The 27,244-nt window shown below is 35.4% G+C and overlaps 1 protein-coding gene across 18 annotated transcripts in view; it reads right to left on the bottom strand.

Moving 5' to 3' along the window:
- PEAK1 (pseudopodium enriched atypical kinase 1) overlaps positions 1-27,244 on the bottom strand; it is a 256,260-nt gene that overhangs the window by 66,117 nt on the left and 162,899 nt on the right. The window contains exon 1 of one of the 18 annotated variants that reach the window (XM_039856424.1): positions 21,475-21,554. The exons of 16 other annotated variants lie outside the window; for them this stretch is intronic. The gene's annotated coding sequence lies outside the window, so the exon portion shown is untranslated. Of the gene's footprint in view, positions 1-21,474; positions 21,555-22,143; positions 22,177-27,244 lie in introns of those variants that run through there. One more of the 18 variants, XM_039856425.1, reaches the window with a different exon arrangement.

A 27,244-nucleotide genomic window follows, 5' to 3' on the forward strand; every position in this document is an offset into this window, starting at 1 on the left:
AGGCTTTTCATGATGAATAGCTTGATAAAATTGGCCCTGTTCCTTAAATTAAAAGATTGAGAGAAAAACTAATTTGAATACATTCTGAACTCCCTTTAGCCAATCAGCACTTTAGAAAGTTAGTTTTTTAACCATAATTTTATGCATTGTTCTGGAACCATATCTAATCCTTCAGTTGATGTCTCTGGCAATGATACTGTGACTTTCCCCCCGGAAATGCCTTTAAAACTGCTCTGTTATCTACCAATCTGACATTTCTTAGGCCACTGTGGGTTCTTCTTCTACCCTCTCTATATATTTTGAATATCTCATAGACTCCTCAAACTCAATGCATTAAAAACTAATCCTCTAACTACCTCTTTCCTCAAGTTCAAGAAACTATTTTACTCTATCCCTCCTCTACTCCCCAGACCCCTTCTTACTCTTGTCTTTTATCCTAGTTCAGTTAATGTCACTATCATTCACCTCAATTGTTAAGCTTCAACCTTTAGACCATTCTTGACACCTCTCCCCTCACTTCAAACTCCACATCTTACTAACTCCCTAGACTTGCCAATTTTATTTATTACATTTCACTAGAACTCGTTCTTGCCATTACCAGACACGGAATAATTCAAATATTCACCATCTGTTGCCTAGATTCCTGCAATAAACTGAAAACTGATCTTCGCATCTGTAGTCTCACCCCATTCCAATCTAACCTCTCTACACTTGTCAGTCAAGGTGTAGTCAGTTAAGCATTATCAATTTAATCTGGGAGCTTGTTAGAAAGGCAGTATCTTAGGGTCAATCCCAGAGTTACTGGATTAGAATCCACATTTTAATGAGATTCTCAGGTGATTCCAACTATTCTATACTACCACCAAATTTTACTTTCTAAAATGCTAATATGATCATCTTCTTATCTAGCTTAATTATTCTGTGGTTTAATCTTACTAAATGTCAGTGTGCAGACTGCAGGTTGCTAGCGAAATAAGAACCACCTAGGAAACCACCCTAGATGTACCGAGTCAATCTCTGAGGGATCAGTCCAGGAATCTGATTTTTTACAACAAATTCTCCAGGTAATTCCTTGAGCATTGAGGTATGGAACCTCTGAGTTATAGTATGGAATACAAGCCCCTTAGCTTTCATGATATGGTCCTTGCCTCCCTTCTAGCATATGTCTTGAAAATCAGGTAGCCTTAAACTCTAGATTCCACTGGGCTACTCCATGGCACTATCAAAGCCATTCAGACATATCTCGATGAACAAGCACTTTCATTTTTTAATTGTCTGTTTCCTCACTTAAAGAAGTTTTTGAGTTTCTTTAAGGCCTGGGCTACATCTTATTCATCTTTACATGTCTAGTATAATACGGTGAATAAACACTGGTTGATTAAATGTGCTGGTTTTAAGGTTTATCTTTTTAAAAATAAATCTTGTGGCTCTCTCTCATCTTAGGGACATAGCTGCAGATCTTCCCACAGAACATCACTACAGTCTTCCATTTCTACATTGGATATTATAATAAAGTTGGCAGTAGGCATGTACATGTAAGAACTATTTTCATAAATGGAAAGGTTAACTCTATTCCTGTACAATGACAGTGACAGGATCCTTGCTTTGGTCAGAAACCCAGAGTTTTTGCCAAGTTTCAACATGCTTATAAAGAAGAAAAATATATTCTCTTAAAAAAATATATACACAGACTGACATCAGAAACGTGGCAGAGAGATGCCCCCAGACCTATCCCCTTGAAACAACAATAAGCTGAACATCCAAAAATCAACGAAAAACAGCCAAACTTCCAGGACGTCAGAGCATGGCATCTGAACATAAAAGATACCACAGGTCAGAACCCCAGTGTCAGGCAGTGGACTGGGAGAAACAAAGAAGCTGCTCTCACAGCCGGAACTCCCTGTAGGAGGAGGGTGAGGGGAGAAAGTGTGGTGAGTTCCCTGAACAGCTCTGCCCAGGAGAACTGTGAGCTCCCTGTGGCCAGAGGCAGTGCCAGGTCATCAGGTCAGAAAGCAGAGAAACGGGGACGGCAGAAAAGTAGGAATGGAAGATAAACAACAGTTGATTTTTACCCACCATGGTTTCAAAACCAAGGCCCTTCCCCCCATAGACTCCAAGCCCGAAAACTGTGAAACCCCAGAAGAAACACTACAGAAACTAACACTAACAACTGACTGGAACTGAGACTGCGATTAGCAAGTGTGATTAAATATCTATAAGAGAAAAAAAGACATTATTAAGACTTTATATAAAGCATAGATCCAAGAGGCTTAGACGCCACCTACTAAAAGAAAAGTGCTTTCCTTGAAACAGACTAGGGCCCATTATATAATATTCTTTCTGGGGGGGAAAAAAAAGAGCAGAATACACTTCCATTAATGTCCAGGCAAAGAAACAGTCCATTAAACACTATGAACGAACAATCAAGGCGACAAAGCATCTAAGAAAGAAAGAGAAAAGTCTCCAGATAATAAGCTTAGAGATATAGAAATATGCGACTTAAATGATAGAGATTCAGGATGGTACTTCTGAAAAAACTCAATGAGATCCAAAATGAATCATATCAACAATTTCAGGAATTAAAAAATGACTAGATGAGCAGAATGAGTTCTTTAGCAAGGAGATTTAACACCCCTGCCCCCCAAATCTAAGGAATGAGATGGAGCTTGAAATTCAAGAAGTCAACAGAACACTCAATTATCTCAACCCAAAAAGGCCTTCACCAAAACACACTGTATTAAAGTTATCAAAAATCAATGACAAAGATAGAATTCTCAAGGCAGCCAGGGAGAAGAAAACAGTAACGTATAAAGGAAATCCATTAGATTATCATCAGACTTCTCAGACCTTAAAAGCCAGAAAGGAATGGAATCAAATATTTAAACTATCACGTGAAAGTAACTACCAGCCAAGAATAATGTATCCAGCTAAGCTCGCCTTTAGATATGAAGGAGAAATAAAGACCTTTTCAGACATACAAAAACTTAGGAATTTCTCCACTATGAGGCCTGTACTACAGGAAATACTGAAAGAGATCAGCTCACCTAAAACAAAATGACAAACAAACAAACAAACAAACAAAAACCCACCACCACAACCAACAATAACAAAAAAAACATAATTAGGAGTAAAGAGACTAGCAGGCTGATAGAAGCAGAGGAGTGCAACCCTTACTAGGACCAGGACATTATAAGCTTAAAATAAGAAGAGATTTGCTATAGCAAGATAGTAATGAACATTCAGCATATATAGGGACAAAATGAGACAACAATGACTGAAAAGGGGAGGATTCAAAGATCCAAATTCACAAAGGAGAATGGAGATAAGGCACAGGCAGAAGAAAAGGAACTACTATATATATATAACTATCCTTTTCATATTCATAGTGGTAACCACAGGGCAAAGATTTAGAATGGAAGTATATGACATAAAACAAGAAGGCCAAGAGGGAAAATCCACAAAAGCCAACCAAAATAAAGAAAACAGAAACACATAAAAAGGAAACAATGGAAACATCGAGCTACCAGAAAGCAAAAGATAAAATGGCTATAAGCAGATTTCATATTGCAATAATCAACCTAAATATAAATGAACTGAACTCACCAATAAAAAGACAAAGAGTTGCAGAATGGATCAAAAAACAAAACCCAACCATATGCTGCCTCCAGGAGACACATCTCAGTTCCAAAGACAAATAGAGACTCAAAGTGAAAGGGTAGAAAATGATATTTCCAGCAAATGGCATTCAGAGAAAAGCAGGAGTTGGGTACTAATATTGGAAAAAATAGACTTCAATATCAAAAAGGTACAGAAAGATACTGAGGGACACTTCATAATGATAAAGACATATAACACTTATTAATATCTATGCTCTGAGTGTTATGTACCAAGAAGACATAACACTTATTAATATCTATGCTCCCAATCAGGAAGCCCCAAAATAAAGCAAATACTAACAGAACTAAAGAGAGAAACAGACTAAAACACCATCGTAGTAGGGGACCTAAATACCCCACTGTCGGATATGGACAGCTCATCCAAACAGAAAATCAATAACGAAATAACATCCTTAAATGACACATTAGACAAACTGGAAATAATTGACATTTACAGAGCCTTCCATCCCAAAACAGCTGCTTATATATTCTTCTCTAATGCACATGGAACATTCTCAAGGACTGAACACATACTGGGACACAGAGATAGCCTCAACAAATATAAGAGGGTTGACATCATACCAACCATATTCTCTGATCACAGTGCTTTGAAACTAGAGATCAACTGCAAAAAGAAAGTAGGAAGAACAACAAATACATGGAGATTAAACAACATGCTACTGATGAATAACTGGGTCAGAAAAAAATAGAGAGAGATACATAGAAACAAATGATAATGATAGTACAACATATCAAAACTTTTGGGACACGGCAAAAGCAATCATAAGAGAAAAGTTCTTATTGATAAAGGCTTATCTCCAAAAACAAGAACGAGCCCAAATAAACAACCTAACGCTTCACCTTAAAAAACTAGAAATGGAAGAACAAATGAAGCCTAAAGTCGGCAGAAGGAAAGATATAACCAAAATTAGAGCAGAACTAAAGGAAATTGAAAACAAAAAAAAAATAGTAGAAAAAAACAAATGCAACAAAGAGCTGGTTCTTTGAGAAGGATAATAAAATTGGCAAACCCCTGGCTACACTCACTAAAGAAAGAGAAAAGACACAAATAAAATCAGGGATGAAAGAGGGGAAATTACGACAGACACTGCAGAAATACAAAGGATCTTAAAAAGAATACTATGAAACAGTATATAACACCTAATTTAATAACCTAGAGGAAATGGACCAGTACTTAGAAAAATACAACCTTCGTAGACTGAATCAAGAAGAACTTGAAAATCTGAATAGATCTATCAGCCATATAAAAATTGAAACAATCATCAAAAAACCTACCAAAAAGTAAAAGCCCAGGACCAGATGGCTTCACCAGTGAATTCTACCAAACATTCAAAGAAGACTTAATATCTACTCTCCTCAAACTCTTCCAAAAAATCGAAGAGGAGGCAATACTTCCCAACTCATTTTATGAGGCCAATATTACCCTCATACCAAAACCTAGTAAAGATAACAGAAAAAAAGAAAGTTACAGACTGATATCTCTCATGAACACAGATACAAAAATCCTAAAAAAGATAATAGCAAACTGAATACAGCAACATATTAAAAAGATGCAGTATCTAAGGAACAAAAAGAACAAACTAATCAAAAATAGACTCATAAATATAGTGGACAATTTGGTGATGTACAGAGGGGAGCGGGGTTGAGAGGCCGGGAGAATAGGGTGACAAAATAAAAGCCAAAAACATATAGTGGAGAAAGAAAAGCCTCTTCAATAAATGGTGCTGGGAAAACTGGAAAGCCACCTGCAAAAGAATGAAACTAGACTACTGCCTATCACCACACACCAAAATTAACTCAAAATGGATTAAAGACCTGAATAGAAGACCTGAAACAATAAAGTGCTTAGAAGAAAACACAGGAACTAAACTCAAAGACCTTGGACTTAAAGAGGATTTTATGAATCTGACCTCAAAGGCAAGGGAAGTAAAAGCTAAAATAAATGAATCGGACTACACCAAACTTAAAAGCTTCTGCTCAGCAAAAGAAACTGTTGACAAGGCAGAGACAACCATCCGAATAGGAAAATATATTTGCAAGCAGTGCCTCCGATAAGGGCTTAATATCCAACATATACAAAGAACTCATATAACTCAATAACAACAACAAAAAAAACCCCCAAATGATCCAATCAAAAAATGGGCAGAGGGCCTGAACAGACATTTCTCCCTAGAGGACATACAAATGGTCAACACATACATGAAAAGATGCTCAACATCGCTAACTATTAGGGAAATGCAAATCAAAACCACAATGAGATACCATGTCATACCTGTTGGGATAGCTATAATCAACAGGACAAGTAATAACAAATGCTGGAGAGGATGTGGAGAAATAGGAACCCTCATACACTGCTGGTGGAATTGCAAATACACACACACAAAGCTAAGCCCCTTATAAACAATACTCATAAAGCACTCTGCCTCAGTGGAAGAAGTACCGACTGAAAGATCAAAGAACTCCATAAGAAGAATCCAACAAACCAGCCAAAATCTAAGTTCATTATTTGCTGGAGATCACTGAACTACTGTTTCAATAAGATTCAAATATATTTTTCAAGTGTTTGAAAGCATTTATTACTCTTTCAAATATTCTGAAAGATACATCCCTTAGTTGATGAAATCATTTCCTATTAGCCTGAGACTAGAACACATTAAAAAAAGACACACTAAAAAATAATAGCTATAAGTGTGATGACACAGAAGCCAGATGAGATTTCATTAAGGGAAAGAAGACAATTATTCAAATGCTGCTGGCAGGTAATGGAGAATGAGGACCTAAATGTGCCCACTGGACTTGGTGCTGTAAGCTCATTGGTGATCTTAGCATGAACTATTTTGGTGCAATGGTGGAGATGGAAAGCAGACTTTGGTGCATTGAAGAGTGAGGAGATAAGAGAGATTAAGCGTAGGTAACTTTTTGGAGAAGTTAGGTGAAAAGTAGGGGTATGTCTAGAAAGGACTTCCTTATTTTAAGATGGCAGAAACTAGATCATGTTGAATGCTAATATTGGATAAAGACACAGATGAGTGGTAGAGGCTGAAAAAGTAGGAAAAAGAGGCCAATAATCACAAAACTTAGAATGTTAAAACTGAGTAGGCCCCTAGATCAATCCTTCTGTTTTATAAATGAGGCAAAACTGAGGCCCAGAAAGATAGCCCATACAGTAAATGAAAAAGACCTGGAACTGAGACTCAAGGCTATAGCTACCTACGATATGCTTTGTTTTTAATTTTTTCTTTTATATATGCTCTCTGTGAGAAATAAGAAAAGCATAAAGAAAACAGAAATCGCGTGTAATCCTGTTACTCAGAAGTAATTTCTATTAATGTTTGGAACAGTTCCTGTCAATCACCAAGAATTTTCTTAAAAAACAAAAACAAAAACAAAAAAACAACATTCCCTGTCTATTCAGTACTACATGGCATTGAATACAATAAGGCATCCTGGCCTAATAGCTTGTTAACCAAGCTAAATCCACTGTGGTGAGAGGAATTAAATTTTCTCTTTATAAACAGTACAGTATATTTTCTTTTTCCAAGACTGGTTGATAAATAGTAAAACTAATTCCCTACTTTGAGTGCAAGTAGGTTAGTTCTGTCAAGGGATGGCTGTTGAGTTGATTAGCAGCTATAACATTACTCACAGGATAGACAAAAGAGATTCACATTCACTAGGAACACAATTAGCTTATGTCAGTGCCATGTGCAACAGAAACTCATCAATAAAACTGAGACCTTGGATTTGACATTCTTTTAGAAGTTCTATGTACATCCGCATTCATGCTGCTATAAAACCATGAGATGAACCAAGCAAACACCTTTAGCAAGCACAAGATGGAGCTGCTGTCTAAGCCTTAACTATGAGGTTTTCGTTTTTCAACACTAATTATGTTTGGAGACAAAGATGTGCACTTAAAGACAGTGCCATAACTATTTTAATTTATAATGGCTCTCACAAAGAGAAGCTGTATCAGGTGTAGCTCTGTCCAAAGAGCAGTCCTTAGGCTTTACTGCCTTGTGAAATGACTTCAATAGCAATCAATAGCTAGCAGCTTTGCCTGCTCAACATTGACACCCCTAAAATAGAAAACTCTAGTCATCAAAGTTATGCTTGAGAAAAAAAAAATGTCTCCCAAGGCACTTAAGTATAGGAAATATGACAATCTAACCTGGTGTCCTCTATTTATTTGCCAAAACAGACCTGATATGGACTTACCTAAGTTGAATAATAAAGGACTGTCAACTGAAAAATAAAAACCGGTCTGATATGGAATACCCAAATAGAATATTTGATAAGAAAAGCTCATTTGCCTCCACATTCCTTATAATCTCAAAGCAAATCCTCAGATGAAATGGTCAATGGGAGAGTTTAATGGCTGAAGCTGCCCCTAGAAGCTAGCCAGAATTCCAAGACCTAAAATATGGTTTCATATTTGACAGCTTTCAAGACCAAAGCCATTCAGGCTGCAGATAAAGCTATTCAAGAGTAACTTATTGCACTTCAAGTCATGACGGCTTTTTAAGAACCTATTACTGCTTTTACTCTCTCTACTGCTATACAATGACAATACTTAGTTTGCTTCTAGTCCAACAGTTTAAAGCAAATTTGATACTAAACAATTAAATCCACACTGGATTTCAATCTTGCAATAAACAGGCTGGGCAGAAAGAGCTGGAGCTCCTTAAGCTGAATGCAGTTTCCAAGTCAACGAAAAGAGGGAGAGTGTTGTAGGTGGTATATAAACACCATATATACAACATTTCCTAAAGGTGCCCAAGGAAAATCTGTTAATAATAAAGGAGGATGGGGAATGGACTGCTAAGTTCCTTCCCCAAACCTGTGACTCCCAGAGGCCATTATTTCTCTTCATAAAATCTGTCACATTGCCACAGAGACAAAGTCAAGAATCCTCACTGCTGTAAATAGGCTTTTAAGGATACTCTCACTAAGGAACTATTGCCTATGTCATTCTACACAATCCATCTCTAGGAAACTAGGGTAAAATTTACAAGTCCACGTTTTCATTAGGCTTTTGTAATGGAACATATGGGTCACTTATATAAAAAAAGGAAAAGAAAATGTGACAAGTATCCTCATATCACTGTTCCCAACTTTTCCTTCTTCCACAGTAAAAATGCTGACCTCATACCTCAACAGCTGCTAAAACCTTCAGCATATGACTAAAAGGGTGGGGAAAGGAAGTGAAAGCAAAGCTGCAGGAAAAGATTTGTAGGAGATAAAACACAGCTCTAATTTGGTACATAAGTGGAAATTCCGTGAGTAAAAGAAACCTCCTTGAGATCTCACACACACACACACACACACACACACACACACACATTACAGTACTTTGCTATCATCAGAATAGGGAAGATCTTAAGACATAAGGTTTTGCTGTTTATAGAAGAAACTAAAACTTGCTTAATACCAATCCAGTTTTTAAATTCAAACTTTTTGATGAACTAGTTAAATAATAGTAATTATTATAAACTTGTTATAAGATTATAAGTTCCAAAATGTTCACTGAACCTACCTTAGACCCTTACTTAAGATGGTACACATCAGAGAAAAGGTTAAAATGTTTTCTAATAACAGCTAAGGACTTGATAGTCTTTTACAATTTATTCTGTTCCCTCTGCCTGGAATATATTTCCTCTAATGCTGTTTCATTTGGCAAAACCCAATTTATCCTTCAAGAATCAGTTCAAATGGTATCAGTGCTGAAACTTTACCTGATTCCTTAAATACCTTTAATATAGTACCATGTTGTATTGTAATTATATAAGTTCCTAGAAGGAACTTCTCTATATCTCTTGGATTGCTTGAAAAATATGAGATATGAAATAATGTTTGCTGAATAATAATAATTCCAGGTACCATTTACTACTAAGTCCCAGGTACTATCTGAAGCACTTTACCCATGAAAACTCTCAGTTCTCACAAAAACTCTATGATGTATATACTACTATTAGCCCCACTTCACTAATGAAGAAACTAAGACTTGCCCAATGTCACAAATCTGGTAAATGGAAGAGCCAGGATGGATGAATCAATGCTTGTATGCACAAACGGTAGAGCTCAGCTACCCATGATGGCATCCAGAGGCTACTTTAGACATCAGCATGGTGGTACCTGAAAGGCAAACCACTCAGCAGCAGTAGCACTGCCCACCATAGTGGAATTATACCTTGAACAAAGAAGCATTAGAAATAAGCACACATGTGCTTCCCCCAGCTCAGCTTTGAGTTGGGCCAGGTAGGTCCATGTGCTCACTGCAGAGCAAGCGTGGAGTAAACTAACAGACATACAATCAGCTATTTAGGCTGCCCCAAAGTTGTGCTTTTTGTGCTTTCAGAGTATTGAACGAATGAATATTGAGGCAAATTAATCATGACCTTTCATCTAGTCCAGCTGGAGTCAGGAGCCACCCTTATTTGGAGGGACCTCTGAAGTGGCTGGTTGAGAATGAATGGTGGGATGCTGCTAGAAGTTGTCTTGCCCTCAACTACTGAGCTGTCAAGTGAAGATGCCAGACTGTAAAAAGATGTGAAGAAAAGATAGGTGCTCTCTGGTTTAAAAGAAGAGAATAAGAAAAGGAGAAAAGAAGGCAGTACAAGATTCAAAGGCAAGAAAAAGATGACGAAGAGGGTAAAAAGAAATTAGAAAGGAAAGAGATATAAGAAAACAGTCAATCATTCTGAGAGAAATCATACTTGAATTTTATAGCAACATAATCAGAGGAAGCAAAACTGTCATTTGTTACCACTCTTCATCGTATCTGGAGGCTTTATTTTCTTCCATGACTTGTATGTTTGGTAGGAGGTATTATTTTTCCACACTAAATTTTGCCTTCCCTAGCTATGGAAAAGAATAAACAATACATTCTGAAAAACATTTATATTTAGACTTTTTAAAGGGAAAAAGTCTGAATTATACAATACTTAAAAAAATATATTTGTTGCTTTCAAAGAGACCATAAACTAGTGTAACAGTCTTTCCTGGTAAGGGTATTTGGAAGACCCGTTCTAATAAATAGGTAAGAATTATTTTTATAATAGTTATTTAAAAATGCCTTAAAAACACATTAAAAGAGTACTTTTCAAACTGGGATCCAGTATATATTTTCAAAGGTCTGTGAGTCTCCAAAAGAGTTTCAACACTAAACTGAAAGCAAAGTTTACACCCACTTAAAATAAATTAATATAAACATATGCTGGATCATTGCAATAGCCACTTATTAACTAAGCAGTTACAGGATTTACAAAATGATTACAAATGTATACATACATTTGTTTTTCTACTCTGAACTGCCATCAGGCACACCACTTTAATTTTAAGGATTAATAGAAAAGGAGGCTCACTTAATATGCAAATGATACTGTCCCACTAAGTAAAGATCAAAATGGCATGGTGCACACACTGTACATTGTACCAATCTTGGATTTTCAATATCCTGGAAAGAAATTTGGCAGAAGAAGAGAGCCAATGATAATGAAAGCTGCCAAGAAACTTGTGGGGTGGCAGGCAGCTCCATACTCATATTGTGAGCAACAATTTAGTTTCAGTAAACAATCATCTATCACATTAAAATAATGTTAATTTGCATGTCATTAGATTTATAGGCTTTTTTGTGCTTAACTTTTAAATAAGTTTTGGTTTATAGCTAAATGAGAAATATAAACATAAGGAATATATACCTAACTTTGTTTGTTCATATTTAAGTAAAATTACTATAATGTATACTGAAAGACTGCAGTTTTTTAATCAATTAAAAGGTGTCTATAACTTACTAAGGTTTGAAAAGCAGTGCTTAAAAACAATATTCTTTTATGTCAGGTAAGGATTCCTCTTGTGATATTATTTACATAATTAATTTGCTAAGCTCCTATTAAATGAGTATAATAATCATCTACCTCACAGAGCTATTGTTTAAATGAATTAAGATAAAATATGAAAATCTTTGTATGAAAATAGGAATTATATAGAATCTATAGGTGGCTTTGGGTAGTATGGACATTTTAATAATATTAATTCTTCGATCCATGAACACCAGGTATCTTTCTATTTGTTGTAGCTTCTTCAATTTCTTTCATCAAAGTCTTGTAGTTTTCAATGTACAAATTTTTCATTTCTTTGGTTAAATTTATTTCTAAGTATTTTATTGTTTTTTTGGTGCTATGGTATTATTATGTGAATGGTATTATTTTATTTCTTTTTCAGGCATCTCATTTTTTTATGTATAGAAATATAACTGGTTTCTGCATATGGATTTTATTTATATCCTGCAACTTTACTGAATTCATTGATTAGTTAAGGTATAGGGCATATAGCCATATACCTTAAGGTCATCACTGTATTTTCCATAATAGCACTGTGACTGACTTTGATGCTAATGATCGCAAGGTATCAAGTAAATGATAAATTATGTTTAGAATCTTATATTTAATAAGGAGAGAAGAAAATAGAAGTGTGAAATGTATTTTGGAAAGATTTTCATACAAATGGCTTTGTTTTTAAGTTTTTTATTTATTTATAAAATAAACACCCATTATAGCAAACTTGAAAAATAAAGATAGAATGAGGAAAAGGCACTCCAAATCTTAGCCTATGTTTTAAAAAAATGTAGGTCACATAAGCACTAAAAACATTTTAGTTAGAATAATGAACTCAAGCTCACAGTTACCTAGAAAATAACTCAATCTAGTTCTAGGACACAGAGAGCTAAGATTTTACTGTATCACTACACAGTTATCCATTCGACTCTTTTGTTTTAATGTGTGACTGGAATGACGGGGTAAGAAAGAGATGAGGAAATGGGGAAAAAAAAAGAAAATAAAAATAGAGTGTGAGAAAGAAGAAAGGAAACGCAAAAAAAAAAAAAAAACAAAAGGTGGGAGGACAATCACAAGTGCTAGGAAGAAAAGAAAAACAGAAAAAAGAAAAGCCCAATATAGGAGCAGACTCATTCAGAAAAAGGACAGTTCTTCTTTAATTTCCTGTTTCTTAACTCCCTTTGTTCTAATTGACTTCAGGTTGATGTGTTTACCCTTAGATGCATGCTGAATTCCAATGAAGTCCTCTTACCCACATACTTTATACCAAAACAATCCAGTTTTAAGGATTTTAATTGGTGTGCACCATTCCCTGAAATTTCGACATTTAAAAAATGAATAGGCTTGCTAAGTACCAGATGGTGACATGTATTAATTAATCAGACCTATTCAATGAATGAGCATATGAAAATGAAAGCAACTATTAGACATGTGCTGCTGACGACGTTCCACTCTGAGGAACTCTCCCTTTAAATGAGTGCCCATGGAAGGTCTAGATTTACTGTGCAGTATTCACAAGTCTCTTACACAATATTTGCAGCAGGATTACCATTATTCTTGCATCTCCCTCTAGATCACTCTATATTTTATGCTAAGCAGCCTGCAAGTCCTGTTATTCTTCTATAATCTATTTAATCTTTATAAGCAAGAGCTAGCTATATATAAGGTTTGCATTTTTCTACTAAAGAGAAGATTTTATAAGCACATTAAGGTCATTTGTTAAATGTACAAACAGGTGAAGAACAGATCAAATGATCCAACTTCCTTCCTGCCCAATTTTGTCTGTCAGGCACTGAAAGCCATAGCATTGCTAGCTATGTCAGAGAATAAAACAGTGCAAATGACAAGTTGCCATGCTCTGGTTTTCTTGAAATATTGTTAGCACTGGGGAGAAAGGTATACTCTATTGCTGGGTCTCAAAATACTACTAGGTACATTTTTTGAAAGATAAAGAAATCCTAGAAACGATATGGTTTCTTAGCTCTTCATACGCACCACTCGTGTATCTTGGATCATCACAATTTCAACTATATTCTAATCTCCCAAATCTCTCTAGATTTACTGAGAAAAACAGGTTTCTGATTTGTTGATGGAACTGAAAACTGAGTGGCTGATCAGGTAAGGAAGCAACAATGCATAAGACAAAACCTGGACTTTGGAGAAGAAAGAGGTGTTGTGAGACATAAACATTATCTGGTACACAGTAGACACTGACAAATGTTAGTTCCCTCCCAGAGATAACTAAAAAATGGTAGGGAAAATTTTTGTTTGCTCATTAAAAAATCAACTTGAGGGAAAACTAACAGAATATAATTATATTCTGTTATATATATAATTATATATAATTATTTTTGGAGAATATAGAGATTATGTAGAAAATGTGATTTTTGAGTATACCTTTAAAATTAAAGACAATATACTTCCCTTCCAAAATAAGCCTAGAAGACAGAATTTCAAGAAATATGTTTATGATGTATGGTGATGGTTATTGCTTAAAATCATAATATTACCCAAAAGAATTCTTAGGGGAGGGCAAATCAATAGTAGAAACAACAAAACCTGTAGTTACAGCCTCCCCTAATGGCAAAGGTCATTTAAATTTGATTACCTTCCCTAGGCTCCTGCCTAAAAATAAAAGAGAGAGAGAATTAATTATTCAAGGAGAATTTAATTAATTTGGACAAAATTAAAAGTCAAAAATAATAACGTTTTCATCAGAGTTTCTGTGCAATGATTCAAAAATTTTTTGAAAATGTCTATTATTTTGGTTTAATAATTTTAGGGAGATTACTATTAACTTTCAAATTTTGGTTCTACCTTTCTTCCCCTCTTAAGAGAATATTTTGGTAGAGTGTTCAGCACACAGACAAGTTCTTCTAACAGTCCATGTTCTGAGATAAGGCAAAATTCAGGAAGAGAAGATATCAAAACCAACCACAATTCCTAGCCTAAACACTTAAAAGAAACCATATTAGAAAAACTGGAACCCTAACTGGAGAGAAAGCAATGATTTATACTAACATAAGCACACTAAGAAAATTTTTGCACAATTCTGAAAAACAATTTATTGTTAAATTATTAAGAACACAGTTTGCTACTACCCCACAAATCTAGACAAAAAGAAAACACGATGCTTCTTTAACATAGAGGATGTGAATAGCTTAATGTGAAACTACATGAAAAAGGTCATAGCATCTGTTTTTACTTTACAGGTAGCTCTAGGAGATTGCATTAATATTAAACCTTAGCTTGATTTGGAACAATATTAGAGTCTAAAATAAATATCAAGTTTGACAGAAAGCAGGTAAGTAAGATGCACAAAGGGAGCCAGTGTGGTCTAAGTATGATATCGAACACAGTGGGTGGGGATTCTACTTCTGTTTCTCTCTCTAAGATACAACTCTGAATTAGTCATTTCTGCCTCTGACTGCACAGCAAGCTACATCTAAGGTGCCTGGAATTCCTTGGAAAGGAGTCATGAATATATTAATATAAAAACAGACTCTGGAGTAGTTTTTTCTAGATGATATACCAAAAATGATGAAAAGACAGTATTTAGAATATGCTAGACTCTATGTAGTATTTTCAACACTAGAAAGACCCTTGACTGATGAAAGGGAGGCAGAATTGATTACTTCTTCATGAACAAAAGACGGTATCAGAAAATGGGGAAACAGTATTAACACATAAAAGGTTATCAATTTATACAATAAAATCTGAGATTAAAAAATAGGTCTTAATGTTGAAAAGACAGTAGTGAAACCTCTTTTTAAGAATCTAATCCCTGAAATCATTAACAGTAATCTTGAACTGCTTAAACTAAACTTGACACATTTAGCTTAGGCCATATAAATCTGAGAAGAAATGCTAAACATCTGTTAACATCTATACAGTTGATTGTTAAAAAGAAATCACATCACAGTGAGTACGTGAAAAAATTTAACTCTAATTTTAGGGTTGGGGAAAAAAGAAATTCACATTTGTTGAGGTATTATAGTCAATATGCTAGAAACTTTATATAATAACACCTCATCTAATTCTCATAACCTTATAAGGTATGTATCATCTCCAATTTACAGATGAGGAAATTAAGGTTCAAGGTTACAAAATTAGATAACAGTGCAGTTAATAAATATTAGAACCAAGCCCATCTGACTCCAAATCCTGTGCTTCTTAAAATTAATAACATTTGTTATGGCAAAGATAATATATTTTACCCCAGAGGGGAGTTACTGCAAAGTATGATTCTACATGTTATAACTCTCTAAAGTTGGTTAGCAGGAAAAGTACAAAAAGAAACAAGAAATTCACCATTTCAATGACAAGCAGAATGATTTGAAACTCATTTGATCCTATTGGAAGATCTTTCAAGCATCAAGAATTACTTGCTAACATTAAAGTTTATATTGAGTATGCTGGTCGTCCCCTCCCCGTGCCCCCTGCCATTTATCTCTTGTCTTCTAAGTGACTGGCAGGTCCAAAACGAGCAAACTCTCAAAATAAATGAAGCAAAAACCTTCCAGGATCCTGAACACAGTTTTTAAATTGTGAGGGACTTTCAAATTGTAAAAAGTGAAGCTACTACGCTATATTCATTTAGATAAAACTTGATTTTAGAGTAGGGCTTCTTAAACTTTAATGTGCTTACAAAGTACCTGTGTATCTGTAAAAACACAAATTTTGATTCAGTAGGTCTGGGGCCACAGACCATTATTTGAGTAGTGGGTTTTAGAATACATACAAAATATAGGTGTGATAAAAGTCTGGGAAATAGTATATGAAGAAATAATTTATACTGTTCCTCAGACAGGTAGCTAAAGTAGAGCACCATGATGAAGTTACTCTTGTAACTTCATAGTCTATCAAATTAAAATCAATAGCCCCACCCAGAAGAGCCAACACAATTTTGAAGAAGAAAGTCAAAGAACTGACACAACTCATTTATAAGACTAACTACAAAGCTATAATAATCAAGAGTGTGGTATTGGAGAAAGAATAAATAGATCCGTGGAAGAGAGCTCAGAAACAGATCTTTACAAATACAGTCAACTGATCTTTGACAAAGGAGCAAAGGTAATTCAATGAAGAAAAGATAGTCTTTTCCACAACTAACACTGGAACAACTAGAAATATATATATATATATTTATATATATATATATATATATATATATATATATATATATATACACACACACATATATATATATATATATTTATATAGTATACATGTATAAAATGGTACAACCATAAAATGGAGTATTAGTCAGTAACAAAAAAATATGAGCTATCAAGCCAGGAAGATATAGAAGAACCTTAAATGCACATTACTAAATGAAAGAAGCCAATCTGAAAATGCTACATACTATGTGATTCCAATTGTAGTAAAAATATTAGTGGTTGCCAGGGGCTTGGTAGAAGGGAGATAATGAATAAGTGGAGCACAGAGAATTGTAGGGCAATGAAATTATTCTGTATAATGGTATAATGGTGGAGACATGACATTATGCATATGTCAAAACTCATAGAATGTACACCACCAAGAATAAATCCTAACGTAAACATTGGACTTTGTTTGATAATGATGTGAAAATATTGGTTCACTGATTGTTAACAAATGTACTACCACATTCGTGTGGGATTTTGATGGTAGGGGAGGCTGTGTATATGTGTGTGAAGAACAGGTATATGGGAACTCTCCACACTTTCCACTCAATTTTGCTATGAACCTAAAACTGCCCTATAAAATAAAGCCTATAAATTAAAAGAAAATCAAGAGTACACATCTCTCTAATGCTTAAAAAGATTTAATTAATGGTTAGCTATAAGCACTGAAAACTTCCACAGCTAAATTAGTGTAACAGTAAAATAATTTGAGTTTATACAAGAAGGCATATGTATTTTTTGTTTTTGGATTTAAAAATTTTAAACAAAATTTTGTTTTCCAAAAGAGTATTGCTTGACTGATTGACCAGGCAGAAGGGAGTCTTTCTTTTAACAGGGATCCATATCAGGGAGTACCAAGGCAGTGCCATGGGTGCTAGAAGAGAATGTGCAGGGATGATGGAGGATTTCTAACAAAGAGTACTATGTTTTCATTTTCCAGTTATGTTTTCAGTTTTCCTTCCAGGACTCTCACAGTGTTCCTCCTCAGCTCCAGGCTCAGTTCAGGCCTGGGACCAAGTTGGGCTGAAAACGGATCTGTGCTATTCTGAAATAAGGGATATGGCTCTGAGTAAAGTTCTTCCCCCTAAGATTTTCTACAGAGTTGGTGAGAAAAATCTAATGTTAAGCAAACTCTGCTATGCATCTGCTATCTTTCTGGCTCCTATTTACTGGACTACGATGACTACTAGGATGACTACTACTATTATTACCACTAGGACATATGTCTTATCTTTAATTCATATGATAACCTTGAGGGGCAGCAATTATCATTTTAATAAAAGAGGAAGTGAGGACTAAAGAGATTAAGTTACTTGTCCAACACCATATAGCTTTTAAGTAGTAAGCTAAGATATGAACTCAGTCTGAACTCACTTCAAAGTCTCACTCAATTCTATTAAATCATGCAGTTTCTATATTTCTTGATAATCACCACATGCCCTCTTTGCTGGGTTGAAACACTTCTCTAAGTTTCTGATCTTAGCACATCCCATTCCATTCTGTACTTGGTCATTCCCTTGGCTAGTGCCACCAGATGCTCTTAGGAAAATAATAATCCCATTTTCAGTATTTTTTCCATGGGACTTACATTGGCCAGGCCAGTAGCTTCTTCTCAGGGTGAACATTATTAATCATTGTTAACTACAGCATTCATCCTTCCTTCCATTTTTCTTCATTTAATTGCTTATATGAACTGGAAGATCTATGAATTCTAGGCAATGTAGTTTAGAGGAAAAACACTGTCCTTCCTACCTGAGGAAAAAAGCTAGGAAAATGACTCAAAAATCAAACTGCTGTTTAGAATAATAGAAACCAAATAAAACAAACCCAAATGATGAATTATGAAACAGTTAAAGTCTAATGTATTAAATGTATAAAAATAATCTAATGATTTTAGTAAGACAGAAACGTAACTGTGAGAAACTATTAATGAAAAACTGAATGGCCAAAAAAAAAAAAGTCATGAGCAATTATTAAATAATACATGTCCTTTACCATCTCCATTACCACTTTGTATAGCAGCTATAAAACAAAGGTTCTACAAACTAATCAAAAACAGACTCACAAATACAGAGAGGACAATCTGGTGACTGCTAGAGGGGAGGGAGGTTGCGGGGCTGGGAAAAGGGTTGAAGGGCTTAAGAAGTACAAATCAGTAGTTAAGAGATGGTCACGGGGATGGGAGTATGGCATAGGGAATACAGTCAGCAGTAATGTAATGGCTATTGTTTCATAAACTACATAAATGTCTAAATAATGTATTGTATACTTGAAACTAATAATAAAATAAAATGCTTTAAAATTTTTTAAAAATAAAGATCATGAACTCATAAAAAACATATGTTCTAGAGTTCTTTTTGTTAAAATTCATTTTTGAAGGACTATCTTCTTTCTATTGCTATTTTTGAAATAAAGAAAGAGCTAAGTATCTAGACTGCAACTGAACTTACAGTACAGATTCAACTATTTATTCACTGACATAAAGACAGGATATAAATGTTGAAAAAAGTTCTATAAAGAAAACAAATTGAAACCAGATCTAAAAAAAAATCTAAGATAACCTTTTATCTCTTTTTAATGTAAAATTTAAAAATCATGACATATAAGAGATGATATAGAAAGTTCAAGATTGCCATAGACCCTCAGACTTTGAGTCTAAACACTAGCAAAAGAGATTCTCAAAGTATCTGATTAAAGTCAAAACTCTGCATCCATTTTATCCTTAGCTTATTTCTCTATCCTTCAGGAAAAGATGCTTTTTTTTTTTTTGCTAGAAACTATCAAACAAGCTGACAGATGGCAAGGGCATTGAATCAAGTCTAATTTGGGCTGAATTCAAGTTTGATTATCTGGAGACATAAAAGCAATTTACCTATATTAGCATCAAATGCCTAATACTAATAAAAATGTTATGAAAGTATGATCCAGTAGAAAGTTTTCTGTATTGGGACTTAAAAGATCCCTCCCACCCCATCCCCAGGCTAATTAGTTATAAAATTCTGGCAAAGTCACAGACTCTTTCTGCTTCAGGATCCATTATCTGTCCAATGGGGTGACAGTAATTAGTCCTCCTTCCTATGAGATAGGATAAAATAATGGCCCCACAAAGATGTCCATATCCTAATCCCTAGAACCTGTGAAAATGTTACCTTATATAGCAAAAGGGGCTTTACAGATTTGATTAAATTAGGATCTTATATACTAATTTGACATGACTTGAATGTTTGTGATTTAAGTTACCTTAATCCACTTGCCTATGGCAAAGACAAACGAAACTCTGTTTTTCGAAGTTGTTTTGATGTAAGAATGAAGTAAGTTGTGTCAGGATGTCATCATGTCATCTGTCGTCATTGACAAGCACGCAGTAGCTCAGCTGCTGAGAGGCCCCACTGGGGACTTATCCATAAGAACACATAGAGAAGCAACTATGCCAAGGTGACATTTAGACTGTAAATACCGAGAGCTTGTGAGGACCTATTTGAGAGTTTCAGTCTGGGCAGTGCAACTCTTTGCTGACCTAAAATAGCTCTCCGAAGACCTTTGATGCATTAGCTCTCTGTGGTAAAGGCAGCTTTTTTACGAGTTGTGGTGAAAGCTGTACAGGGGCCCCCAGAAGGAGAACATCTTGCCCAACACCTGGAGCCATCATTCCCTAGCCACAAGGGACTTTGGTTTCAGCCCTGACAGCTGGAAGTCGGCTCGAGGTTGGTTAAGCCATCTCTCCCAAGTACCAACTCCTAAAAAGTTCACCTTGAGCTTAATTTGAACTTTATTCTTTTCATCTCACCTTGTCTGGAACAATCATGTAATTAATCTATGGTTGCTTTAAAGTATGCTATTTCTTTATTAGCTTATTAAGAAACACTAACCTCTATACTATGAAATTCCCAGTGAACCTGTATCAAATAAATTGCTGGAGAAGACAAACTTAGTTTCTGAGCATAATATGTCCCCCGCAAAAGATTTTGAGAATAGGAGATTATCCAAGATTATCTGAGTGATTCCAATGTAATAACAAGGGTCCTTAAAAGTAAAAGAATAAAGTAAGAGGGTCAGAATCTGAGTGATGTGATATGAGAAAGGCTTGAGCAGCCACTGTTGGTTTTGAAGACGGAAATGGGTCATAAGACTATAAGATCAAAATTCCAAAAAGGAAGAAGCGATATGTATGTAATTTGTTTTAAACCCAGTTTATATAAACAGTATAAAATCAAGACTCTGCATTGTTTATCCTTAGGTTATGTCTTTATCCTTTAGGAAAAGGTGCTTTTTATACTAGAAAATTTTGATGACCAAAGATGATAAAATTTAAGATAAGAAGACAGATCACTATATCCCACCTCTTTATTTTACTAATAAAGAAAAATAATTACAGTAAAGTTACCTAATTTGGTTTGTTACCAATATTCAGCCAGTTCACGTCAGAGATGGATTACCTCTGGGTTTTCTACCTTCAATCTATGCTATTTTGTTACAATAGGGATTAGCAAACTATGGCCTGTGGGTCAAATCTGGTCTGCCATCTGTTTTAATAAAGTTTTAGTGGAACACAGGCATACCCATCAATTACATATTGTTACAGCTGCTTTTGTGCTATCTGGCCTGCAAAGCCTAACATGTTTGTGATCTGGCACTTATACAGAAAGCTTGCTTGCTCTTGTGCTATAGTATACTGCTTCCCAAGGCACAGAAACTTAATTTATCTTATAAAATGTTTAAAAATAATACCTTTTAAATATGACCTTTCAGCAAAATCTTAAGAAGGTTATACAAATAAAGAAATACTATGGCTTTTACCATTAAATATGGATGAAATTCTGTGCAGTCCAGGTTTTGAGGATCCACTAAGAGACACCAGGGGGGTAAGTTCACTTTTGACTAAATGCTGTTGATTTAATAATAGCAAAATTACTCATCTCAGCATACACATGCCAAGCAAAATAATGACTTACTATTGCTGTAATCATTATTCAATACAGACTGCTGTAAACATATTTGATAACTTTTATTAAAAACTGATTATTAAAAGTAATATGAAACACTGTATATATGCTTCATAAAGCATTTATTCATTAATATTTATTGAGTTCCTAATCCAGTGGGATTATATAGCTTTTATAAAACTTACATCCATATTTTCTTATGATCTAGTATGGGGAAAGGAACTAAACTATGTAACCACTAAATTTTCAAAATAAACTTATGAAGAAAGAATTCTCATTTCCATTTTCATAGCTTAAGAAATAGACTCAAGAAAAGTGGGCATCCCTCCAAGGTTATACCATTAGAGCCATGAGGCTTTTAAGTCTATAAGATTCTTTTCTTATTACTTCTCCTGCCTTTTATAACATCTTCAGATCAATAATCTTTTGTATCTTTGGTACAGAACTGTGAGTCTAAGCTGACTATGCGTTCAAATACTTTGGATTCAAAGATCGTTTTAAGAAATTTAAAACTCAGCCTTACCTTTAGCACTTTTCACGGGGAAGTGGAATATCCCTAAATTTGGGCAAAAAGATAAATCAGTCTCTTCAATTTTTAAAAATAAATGTCAATTTTTTATCACTTATACAATTCTGTCACCTAAAGTACATGGATCTCCCCTGGACTCAATAATACGGAATGCAGTCATATCATAAAATGATATGATAAAAATTGATTAAATTTAGTTTAGTCTAAAAATCTGCTTGCTACTATTTGACAGAGGCCAAATAAAGGATATTTTAGTTATATGTTTCCTTCACTAAACTCTATACTTGTATGTACATCATCTACAAGAAACAAACCAGGACAACGTTATCGCAAAAGTCCTGTGAAAAGGTCATCAATGAATTCAGATTTAAATGTTATGCACCTGGCTTTTTATAAAAGTGATATGAAAAACATCTAATCAGAGAACGTTTCTAGCTCTTTTGCAAAATCCCAGACTGAGTTATCTGAGTTGTTTATTATACTCAACGTCATTTACATAAGAATCCATGTAATATCTCCTAGAGTTTAGCATTAACAAAAATCTTTTTTTTCCACTTATCAGGATTGAGAAAACTTTTCAAAGGAACAAATAAGCTTGGAATCTGGGGTAGGGGAGGTAATTCTTTTGTTAGATAAAGGAAATCGTAAGAGATCACAATTGCTTATGCTGAATGTATTTTCAAAGCAGTACATTTGCAGTCAGAAAAGACTGAAATCCAGTTAACTGGAACTCTGCATTAAATGGAATGATGTCATATTCACTGTTTTGAGAAAAGGAAATAAATAACAAGATACACAAAATCAACTTTGGGGATCCAAGATAAAATTAGAAATGGTCTCTGCCTCCAAAGAAATTAATCTAGTACGGGAGTTGAAATATACAAATAAAATGACAAAACATAGAAAATGATTAAGGAGCACACCAAGATTTCCAGATAAAGAGTTCTGGGAGTTCAGAGAAATGAAACATTGTTTCCAACAGAAAGAATAAAGAAAGGTTTGATAAATAGGTGGCATAAAGGTAGGCAAAAAAGATGTATAGGATTTATTTATTTTTCCTTTTTTTACTGTTTACAATAAGAAAATCCACCGATTTCGTATACAGTGGGATAATATTTGTTAACTGTATATAATTGGGTACCCACTACAACAATGAAGATACAGAATATTCTCTTACTCAAATATCATATAAATAGAATCATACAGTATATAGTGTTTATGTTTGACTTCTCACACTTAGCATGTTTTTGAGATTCACCCATGTTGTTCTGTGCAATACTATTTTGTTCCTTTATACTGTTGGTAGGATTCCATGGACTAGATATACTATAATTTGTCAAGCACCAGTCTTTAGTTATTAGGAATAATGCTGTTATGAACATCTGGACACATTTCTGGGTGGGCATGTGTTTTCATTTTGCTTGGGTTAATATCTTTAAGTGGAATTGCTAGGTCGAATGGTGAATGTATATTTAACTTTATATGGTACCGCCATATTGTTTTTTGAAGTCAATATACAAATTTGCATGTTCGCTGTCAGTGTCCAAGAATTCTAGTTGTTCTACAAGCTCATCAACACTTGGCATTATTTGTCTCTTATTTTTTAACTTGCATTTGTCAGATAACAGGTGATGCTGAGCATCTCTTCCTGGGCTTATTGACCATTCATATATCTACTGTGAAGTTCCTGTTTAAATTATTTGTCCATTTAAAATCGAATTGCTTATCAGGGAAAGACAAATACCATATAATCTTACTTATATTTGGAATCTAAAGAACAAAATAAATGAACAAAGCAGAAACAGGACTTCCAGTCATGATAGCAGAGTTAAGTAAATCCTGTGCTTGTCTTATGTCACAATCACATAGAAATTACAACTAAACAACAGAATAGCCATTATTGATAGTCACTTGAAATCTAGCTGAACACCACAAGTCCTACAAATGGGGATAAAAAGAAAGAGCTATTTTGAGACTGATAGGAAGGGTGGAGACATGGAACAAGCTGGTCCCACACCGGTGTATGGTGATTGAAAATTGGGAGGGGTATCTCAGTTCTGAAGGAGCGAGGGGTCCCGGCTGCACACCAGCGTCCCCAGCCCAGGGTTCCAGTGCCAGGAAGAGAAGTTCTCACAATTTCTGGCTGTGAAAACCAATGGAGATTGTGGCTGAGTGAGACAGAGGAATGCTGGAGTAACAGGAATTCCTCATAAGGGGCCCTGGGTGAACTTATTCACTAACAGATTCACTCACTCTGAGCTCTAGCAGTGGGGCAGCAGTTCAAAAGGCAATGAGGACATACTGGGAGGAACTGAGTTATCTGACGCAGGGCCATGGCTGGAAGGGCAGCTTTCTCCCACATGGAAGTGCTGGTGGAATCCATTTTCTCTTCACTGAGCACCACCCCTCCACTGCCGACTGGCATGAATACTAAGGCAGCTGACATGTCTGAGTCTCCATCAACCTGGCTAATACTGGTCATCCAGCCCTGGAGATTCCCTGAGACCAAATCTGACCCAACTTACAGGACCAACAAAGTCACTTCCAGTGACTTTTCCATACAAATGGCCTGTCGTGGCTCATGCTGCAAACTTTTGTAACCTCTCTCAAAGGTCTGAAAAACCCAAATAAGCAGCATCTGGCTTCAGTGTGCTCCGTACGTCTTGCTGAGCAGCCCCAAGCCTAGCACAAAGGGCTGCTTGGCTCAGTTTGTGGCTTGACCTCTTGAGGTACCTCAAATCCCAGTACAGTTGGTGGCCATGCAAAGTGCTTGGTGACTCTTGCAAGGTGGCCCCAGGCAGGGCATAGGCTCAGATAAACTTAGCCTAAGGCATGGCCCCTCCTAGGAGGCCCTGGAGCCGGCACACCCAGCAGCCAGCTTCTTACATAACTAGAGCCATCACCTGGCGCCTCATCAGAGGATGATACACCCAAAAAATGGACTGGGCAGGCACCAAAGCTCTGCTAAAGTGACTCTTGCCCCATTGATTCAGCCCCTCAACAGCCAGTCCTCACAACCAATCAGCCTGAGGGTCAACCCTTCCCATTGACATGCAAACAGCAACCAAGGCTCAACTAAAAGAGAAGGGAACACACAACCCATACAAGGGACAAATCTGGAGCTCCCAGCTCTGGTGACCAGGGAAGACTGTGCCACTGAGCCCTGTAGGATACCTACTACATAAGGCTACTCTACCAAGACAGGGAGATATAGGAGCCCTATCTAATATATAGAAACAAACACAGGAAGGTAGCCAAAATGAAGAGACAAAGAAACATGTTCCAAATAAAGAACAGAACAAGGTTCCAGAAAAGCAACTAAACAAAATGGAGACAAGCAACCTATCAGATGCAGAGTTCAAAACATTGGTTATAAAGATGCTCAATGAACCTAGAGGAAGAGTAGATGAACTCAGTGACAACTTTAACAAAGAGATAGAGAACATAAAAATGTAAATAGGAAACATAAAAGAGAACCAGTCAGATGAAGAATGCAATAACTAAAATGAAGACAATATTAGAGGGAATCAATAACAGATTAGATGAAGCAGAAGAGCAAATCAGCGACTTAGAAAATAAGGTAGCAGAAAACACCCAATAAAAACAGCAAAAAGAAAAAAGAATCCAAATAAAGATGGTTTAAGGGGCCTCTGGGACAACATCAAGCATATTGACATTCACATCACAGGGGTACCAGAAGGAGAAGAGAGAGCAAGGAATTGAAAACCTAGTTGAAGAAATAATGACAGAAAATTTCCCTAACCTGGTGGGAAACAGACGTACAAGCCCAAGAAGCACATAGAGTCCCAAACAAGTTGAATCCAAAGAGGCCCACACCAAGACACATCATAATTAAAATGCCAAGGTTAAAGACAAAGAGAAAATCTGAAAAGTAGCAAGAGAAAAACAGTTAGCTACCTACAAGGGAGCTCCCATAAGACTTTCAGTTGGTTTCTCGACAGAAACGTTTCAGACCAGGAGGCACTGGCATGAAGTATTCAAAGTGATGAAAAGCAAATACCTACAACCAAAATTACTCTACCCAGCAAAGCTATCATTTAGAATTGAAGGACAGATAAAGAGCTTCCCAAACAAGAAAATTAGCTAAAAGAGTTTATCATCACCAAGCCAGTATACAGGAAATGTTGGAGGGACTTCTATCAGAAAAAGAAAAAAGAAAAAAACATGAATAATAAAATGGCAGTAACTACATATCTATCAACAATTACTTTAAATGTAAATGGATTAAATGTTCCAATCAAAAGATAAGGTGACTGAATGAATAGGAAAACAAGACCTGCTGCCTTACAAGAGACTCACTTTAGACTGAAAGACACACACAGACTGAAAGTAAAGGGATGAGAAAAAAATATTTTATGAAATAACATGAATATTTAATGAAACAAACAAAAAAGCTAGGGTAGTAATATTTATACCAGACATATTGGACTTTAAAACAAAAGCTATACAAAAGACAAAGAAGGACACAGAAGTCCCACTTCTAGGTATTTGCCCAAAGGAACCTAAAACACTACTTTGGAAGGACACATGAATCCATATGTTCACTGCAACATTATTTACAATAGCCCAGATATGGAAGTAACCTGGGTGTCCATCAATGGATGAATAAAGAAGAGGTGATACATATATACAATGGAATATTACTCAAGCCATAGAAAAGAATGAAATCTTGCCATCTGCAACAACATGGATAGACCTAAAGGGTATTGTGCTGAGTAGAGTAAGTCAGATAGACAAAGACAAATGCCATATAATTTCACTTATATGTGGAATCCAGAGAACAGGATAAATTAAAGTTACAAAGATTTTCTCCTATGGTTTCTTCTAGAAGTTTAATAGCTTTAACTTTTAAATTTAGGTGGATTTTTTAAAATAAAACTTCATGTGTAATTTGAGGTAAAGGTTAAGGTTCATTTTAGCCCATATAGATGTCCACTTGTTTAGACACTATTTGTTGAAAAGACTGTCTCTTTTCCATTGAATTACATTGGCACTTTTAAAAAGTCAATTTATCATATATGTGTGGAGTTATTTCTGCACTCTCTATTCTCTTCCACTGATCTATTCCTTTGTT

This window comes from Pteropus medius, unplaced genomic scaffold (genome assembly GCF_902729225.1).
Source record: "Pteropus medius unplaced genomic scaffold, Ma_sr-lr_union100, whole genome shotgun sequence".
Classification (NCBI taxonomy): domain Eukaryota; kingdom Metazoa; phylum Chordata; class Mammalia; order Chiroptera; family Pteropodidae; genus Pteropus; species Pteropus medius.